Source organism: Akebia trifoliata, chromosome 3 (genome assembly GCF_017979445.1).
Source record: "Akebia trifoliata isolate Shusen 1 chromosome 3, ASM1797944v1, whole genome shotgun sequence".
NCBI lineage: Eukaryota > Viridiplantae > Streptophyta > Magnoliopsida > Ranunculales > Lardizabalaceae > Akebia > Akebia trifoliata.
In genome coordinates this window covers 49,572,621-49,579,654 of record NC_141377.1, presented here as the reverse complement: position 1 = coordinate 49,579,654, position 7,034 = coordinate 49,572,621, and positions in this window count along the sequence as shown.

Below are 7,034 nucleotides of genomic sequence, written 5' to 3'. Positions count from 1 at the left end.
CAATTCTTTCCTACCATCACCACTACCACCACCATCACCACTATTACACTAATCTCATCGTCGCCGTCGCCACATCCTCCTCCCTCCCTCTTCCTCGTCATCTTCTTCTTCCTCTTCCCCTCCTCTCATCTTCTTTCTCCTCCTCATCTTCTTCTTTTTTCTCATATTTTTTCATGATTTTATCCAAGTGAAATCAAACAATGGAATTTGATTTTCCAATCCTACCTATTTTCCACAACTAATTTTTCATGGATTTCAAATTCCATGAAAAGTGATTTTCCATGCAATCAAACATACCTAACTGAAAGATAATTGCCATCGAATTATCAATTGTTTGGCATCGAATGATATGTACGTATTTTTGGGCCAAAAAGTATAAGTTATAGGCTTTAGTGAAATACGCTTAAGAAAAATAAATAAATATATATATATATATTTATAAAGGTTTGGATATGGAAAAAATAGTGAATAATAGCATAACAAGGAAGAAATAATGTCTATGATGCAAGGAAGCACCGTGGTATTTACAATGGGATATCGCTATAGGAGTAGATCCTCTATAGCTCATTTTTCTCCAGTGGCCCTATAATCATTATTAATGATTGAGAGTATGCCAAATCATCGACACAATTACCTTCAATTGTTAAAATTTAGTTTGCTAACCATCCATTTTCATTTTCAATCACTTTAATTAGTGTGAAAACAAAAAAAACATTTTGACGATAAAAAAAAAATTTAAACATAATCTAAATCATGAGTGGAAGAGGACAAAGTTATTTTTTATTAATGTGATGTTTCATGGACCTTACAACAAGAGTTATTGCGGGCTACTAGGGATTTGCTTTGACGTTACCAATCGTTATAATTTATTCGAACATTGGTATACATCCCAAGCATGTTGAGGGCATGCATGGCTATCGTCATTACACTGATCTCATGTTAATCGATGGTGTGATAGTTAGGTCTTCTTTCCAATCCACATGAACAAATTGGGACTATTGAGTTATCTTTATTTGGGAATAAATTTTGTCTCATCACCACTCCTCCAGTTGCTTCTGTGCCATGTAATTCTATATGATATATTTTTTTAGATTAATTATAAATTGACTAAGAAAAATCTATTCGAAATTCACTTGATGACGTGGATGTATGTGTGGAACCATAGATATTATTCTTTTATGTATCCCAAAGAAAAATATCTATGGTTTTATGCACATGTCAGGTCAACAAGTGAATTTCAAGTGGCTTTTTTCTTTTAGTTAGTTTATCGCGACTCATTTCTTTCATAATTTAGTAATAAATAAGATTATTTTATTTCATATTCTTATAATTTTTGTTTCAAAGTTTCCACCTAATTAAACCTAAAAAGATATTTGAATAATTTCGATTATGTTTAATACAACATTTGAGAGTCGACAAAACGATTTCATACATATTCAAAGCATATGTGATAGGTAATTAAGTACTAGACTTCTAGCTTTTCATAAAAGTCAAGTCAAAAAATTTCAAAATTTGGAATCGATACAACAAGAACTAGGTCTCTATATAAATATTTAAATCAAGGATCAATCCAATTAGAATCAGGTGACCTTATACGATTGATTGTAACATTTTCAATTTTAAATGAAGAAGTTTTTTATGATATACATACAAAAATGGCTAAATGGTATGAGATATGTAAGTTTCTTAGGGACCAATATTTATTTCGTATGGGTGAGTTTGATTTCCAATAGAATCTCATGGAAAGGAAATTATAAATATTAAAGGGTAAATTACACTTTGACCTTCCGTAGTTTGGTACAATTCTATTTTGATTCCCTAATGTTTTGCTAATTGTACTTACCTCCCTTATTGTGATCTAAAGGGTTCACTTATCCCATCCTACAAATTGCTATCAACCTAATTGTTAAGTTCTTTTTATAAAAGATCATTTTATCCTTTTTAAAATGTGACTCCTTCTTATAAATGAAAATATGCATGTGAAAAAATGGGTTCAATGAATACTTTAACGGGGGGCATTATAATTTTAATTTTAAATAAAAAATAATATAAAATAAGAGGGTAAAATAGTAAAATAATATTTGAATTTTAACCTCCTTAATGAAAAGGAGGTAAGTGTAATTATCAAAACATTAGAAGGATGGAATTATGCCAAACTATAAGGGGTTAAAGTGTAATTTATCCAATATTAATTTCTAAAGTAAATGATATGTTGTGGCTCAAAAGTGTATCAAATTGACAAATTCACGTGCCACTGATTTGTTTTTCCATAAAGGTCCCAAATACGCTAAATCATCAAATAACAATTTAAAAATGTGTGGTCAAGGGAAACAAAATAGTACGAACGAAGGGGCTCCATGGAACAGACGTCCCTACATAACAGGGTGGGAGAATGCTCGACCACTCATCCAATAGTAAGTAATAGTAATATTTACTTGCTGACCACATGTTCATTGAAATTAAATTTGACACCATCATCATCACCATCACCATCACCAAAACATAATGTCATGTGAGTTAATATTTTGAGCCCATTAAAACAATCAATCACTACCTTACTTATGGCGGGAGAAAAAAAGATAGAGAGAATGGTCTTTGTGTTATTGATCAATCTAAATAATCAAATTATTGTGATGTTTTCATTATTGGGCATATTAAATTCTTTGGTTTGAACGTCAAAGGTTAAATATTTTAAAATTATTAGATCTGTCAAAGAGATAGAGAAATTTGAAGAGCAATTAAAGAATACAAGATCATCATGCAATGGTGCATGGATCATTCTTATTAATTGATTTGAAATTTTTATGTGTTTTCTATCTCTAATATGAGCCAAAGCAGATGTATCGAGGTATGTTTTAGTAAGAGGTACTATAGCTATTTAGATAAGGTCAAAATAAATATAATTATATTTTTTTACTTTTAAATTTTTCTAATAAATTTTGTGAAAGTAAAGAAATATTTTTCATTTTTATATAAATTGACATTGATTGTTCTATTGTATTTATTATATAATTATTTTTTAATTTTGACTTATCTTTGTAAATTTCATTTGTAAGGATTTTTAGAATTGTTCAATTTTTTATTGATTGTTTAATATTTTCATATGAAAATCCACCATTTTATTAAATTGAAATTATTTTTATTGGATCTATTGAAGAGATATTGTATACTCGTAATTTTCTTTTAAATTTTTTTAATAAATTTATAAATAAATAAAAATCAATTAAACAAAATGATGAAATTTCATATGAAAATATTAAACAATCAATAAAAATTTGGACATAACTAGGTGTCTTTCTGGTCTACATGAACAAATTGGGACTACTGAGTTATCTACTATTTATGGAATAAATTTTGTCTCATAACGTCTCCTCCAACTGCATTTGTGCCATGTAATTCTATTTATATTTTTTTAGACTAATGATAAATTGACTAAAGAAAACCTACTCGAAATTTACCTGATGATGTGGATGTGTGTATGCAACCATAGATCTTTTTCCTTTTTGTATCCTGAAGAAAATGATCTATGGTTTTATGAACGTGTCAGGTCAACAAGTGAATTTCAAGTGACTTTTTTTAAAGTTAGTTTATCATTGCTCATTTCTTTTATAATTTATTAACAAACAAGATTATTTTATTTCATACTCTTATAATTTTTGTTTCAGAGTCTTCACCAAATTAAACCTAGCTTCAATTTGTTTAATACAACACGAAAACGATTTTCACATATATTCAAAGCATATGTGATAAGTAATTAGGTACTAGACTTCTAGACTTTCATAAAAGTCAAATAAAAAAAGTTCAAAAATTGGAAACGATACAACAAGAGCTAGGTCTCAATATAAATATTTAAATCAAAGATCTATCCAATTAGAATCAGATGACTCTATCGAATCTCGATATTAAGATCTCAATCTGTTTTGATGAAAATTTGATTGAGTCTGTATTGTTACGACATGTATAAATAAAATAAATAATATCACATTTTACCTTTTCAAGTCATGGTCAATCCAATCTAATTCTGATCTAAAATAATGGAATTTCATATGAAAATATTGAACAATTAATAAAAAATCGGACAATTCTAAAAGTCCCTACAAATTAAATTTACAAAAATAAGTTGAAATTAAAAAATAATTATATAATAAATACAATAGAACAATCAATGTCAATTCCTACAAAAAATGAAAAATATTTTTTTAATTTTATAAAATTGATTATAAAATTTTAAAAGTAAAAAAAAATATAGACTTTATCCAAGTAGCTATAGTACCCCTTACTAGAACATACCTCAATACATCTACTCTATCTCATGTCAGAGATAGAAGACACGTAAAATTTTCAGATCAATTAATAAGAGTGATCCATACACCATTACATGAAAATCCTGTATTTTTTAGTTACTTTTCAAATTTCTCTGTCTCTTTGACAGATCTAATAATTTCAAAATCTTTAATTTTTGACGTTCAAATCAAGGGATTTAATATGCCTAATGCTGAAAATCACAATAATTTGATTATTTACATCAATAAGAACACAAAGTCAAAGACCACTCTCTCCCAGTCTTTTTTTCCCCCTACCGTAAGTAATGTAGTGATTGATTGTTCTAATGGGCCCAAAATATCAGCTCACATGACATTATGTTTTGGTGATAGTGATGGTGATGGTGATGGAGTCAATTGAATTTCGATGAACATGTGATCAGCAAATAATTACTACTATTACTTACTATTGCATGAGTGGTCCCTCCCTTTTATGTAAGATTGTCTGTTCTGTGGAGCCCTTCGTTATTCCTGTTTCGTTTATTTTGGCCACACATTTTTAAATTATTATTTGATGATTCAATGTATTTGGGATCTTTATGGAAAAACAAATCAATTGCATGTGAATTTGTCAATTTGATACACTTTTGAGCTACAACATATTATTTACTTTAGAAATTAATATTGGGGTAAATTACATTTTGACCCCTTGTAGTTTGGCATAATTTCATTTTGACCCTTCTAATGTTTTAATAATTGCACTTACCTCCCTTTCACCAAAGAGGTTAAAATTCAGATGTTATTTTACTATTTTATCCTCTTATTTTACATTATTTTTTATTTAAAACAAAAATTATAATGCCTCCATCAAGGCATTCATCGAACCCAACCCAATTTTTCACAGGCATTTTTTCATTTATAATCACATTTTTAAAAGGGTAAAGTGATCTTTATAAAAAGTACTTAAGAATTAGGTTGACAACAATTTGACGGACGGGGTAAGTGAATCCTTTAGATAACTATAAGGGAGCTAAGTACAATTATCAAAACTAGTAATTACTAATAGGGTTGTCATCTTTCAATGGATTTTAAATCCAGTCCTTATCAAATATGTCCATCTAAGGTGTTTCGAGTAGATTTTGATTTAACATGTGCAATTAACATTAAAAATAAAACTAGTAATCGCTAATAGGAACGATAATCAATACGGCTCTTTCTTAAGCAGTTAAACAATCGAAATAGGTACTCCTATAGTGTTAATTAATGGCTCTAATTCATGAATGGTGTCGATTAATTTGGTCCCCTTTCATGATTCTACACTATCACATAAGCATTTTTTATTTAATTTTTTGAAAAATTACTTGAAAGACCTTGATGAAGGGAGTTCTTTCTAAATAGTCCATGAGTTTGGGCGGTAGATTGATATTTCATTTAGTAAACTTTTATTTTCTCAAGAGTCGCTGAATCTCATCTCAACTTATAATGTTTTTGAAATACTTGACTACCCCTTTCTCATTTTCTTCACATACTTAAGTTTTTCAACATTGATTAAGATCAATTCTGACCATTTTTTGCCATGAATGATGGATGAAGAATGATATACTTCTACTTTTGAACATTTAGATGTATTTTTTTATATTTTAATTTCAATGATTTATAATATATAAAAAAATGAAGGAAGTTGATATTCTAATTTTTTTAAGATTTCATTGTAACTTTTGATCTGATTGTCCATTTCATAGTTATACTATATGCATATAGGTATTTCAAGAAGATCTATCCATTATCGAGTTAAAAAATCAAAAAATCTGGATCACATTTATAGTTGATTTCACCACTTTTTATTGTCAAGGTCAACATTTTTATTGTAGACTTCACAACTTTTTATTGTCGAGTTCAACATTTTTTTGAACTTATTGAATTTAACAATAAAAAATGTCAAACTCGACAATAAATAAAAAGTGGTGAGCTCAACAATAAAAAATGGTGAACTCGACATTGTATAAAAATGTTGGAATCTCAACTTTGATCTTCATTTCTTGTTATAAACCATCAGAAAAAAAAATCTAACTGTTCAAAATTAAGAGTATATCATTTCCATTTGTCATTCACGATAAAAATATCATTGGAAATGATTGCAATCATCATTAGAAAATCTAAGTATGTGAAGAAGATGAGAAAAAAATGTAGTTTGGGTATTTCAAAACCTTTATAACATGAGATGAGGTTGAGGGATTTTTATTAAATGGACTATCAAGTCATTGCCTAAAACTTAGGGACTACTTAGAAAGAATTCCCTACGCAAGCTCTGTAAAGTAATATTTCAATTTTTTTTTTTGTTCTCTTTTGATAGTAAATTATTTTTGATTTGGTGCTAAGAGGAGTTGAGTCTGGATCTATGATATCATTATTCAAAGATTTTACCAACTAAACTAGTTGACACGTACAATTACTCATAATTTGATCTTGAAGAATAATTAGAGGAGAGGGATCTAGATATTGGTTTGACCTATATAATTGTATGAGTGAAAAGAATTGCTCGCACAATAATGGAGTTCGCGAATTTATGAAATATTCTTGTGTCATAATCATATGGTCTATCATCATCATAATTTATTCAACCATTTAATTTTTCAAGGGTGGCATCACTACGTCATAATGCGCCAAAAACGACTGTCCAAGACAGTCAGAAAAAAAACGAAAGTAAAATAGAGATGTAGCGACGGTCGCCGACCATCTCTATAGGGTATTTTGTTTAAAAAAAAAAAATAT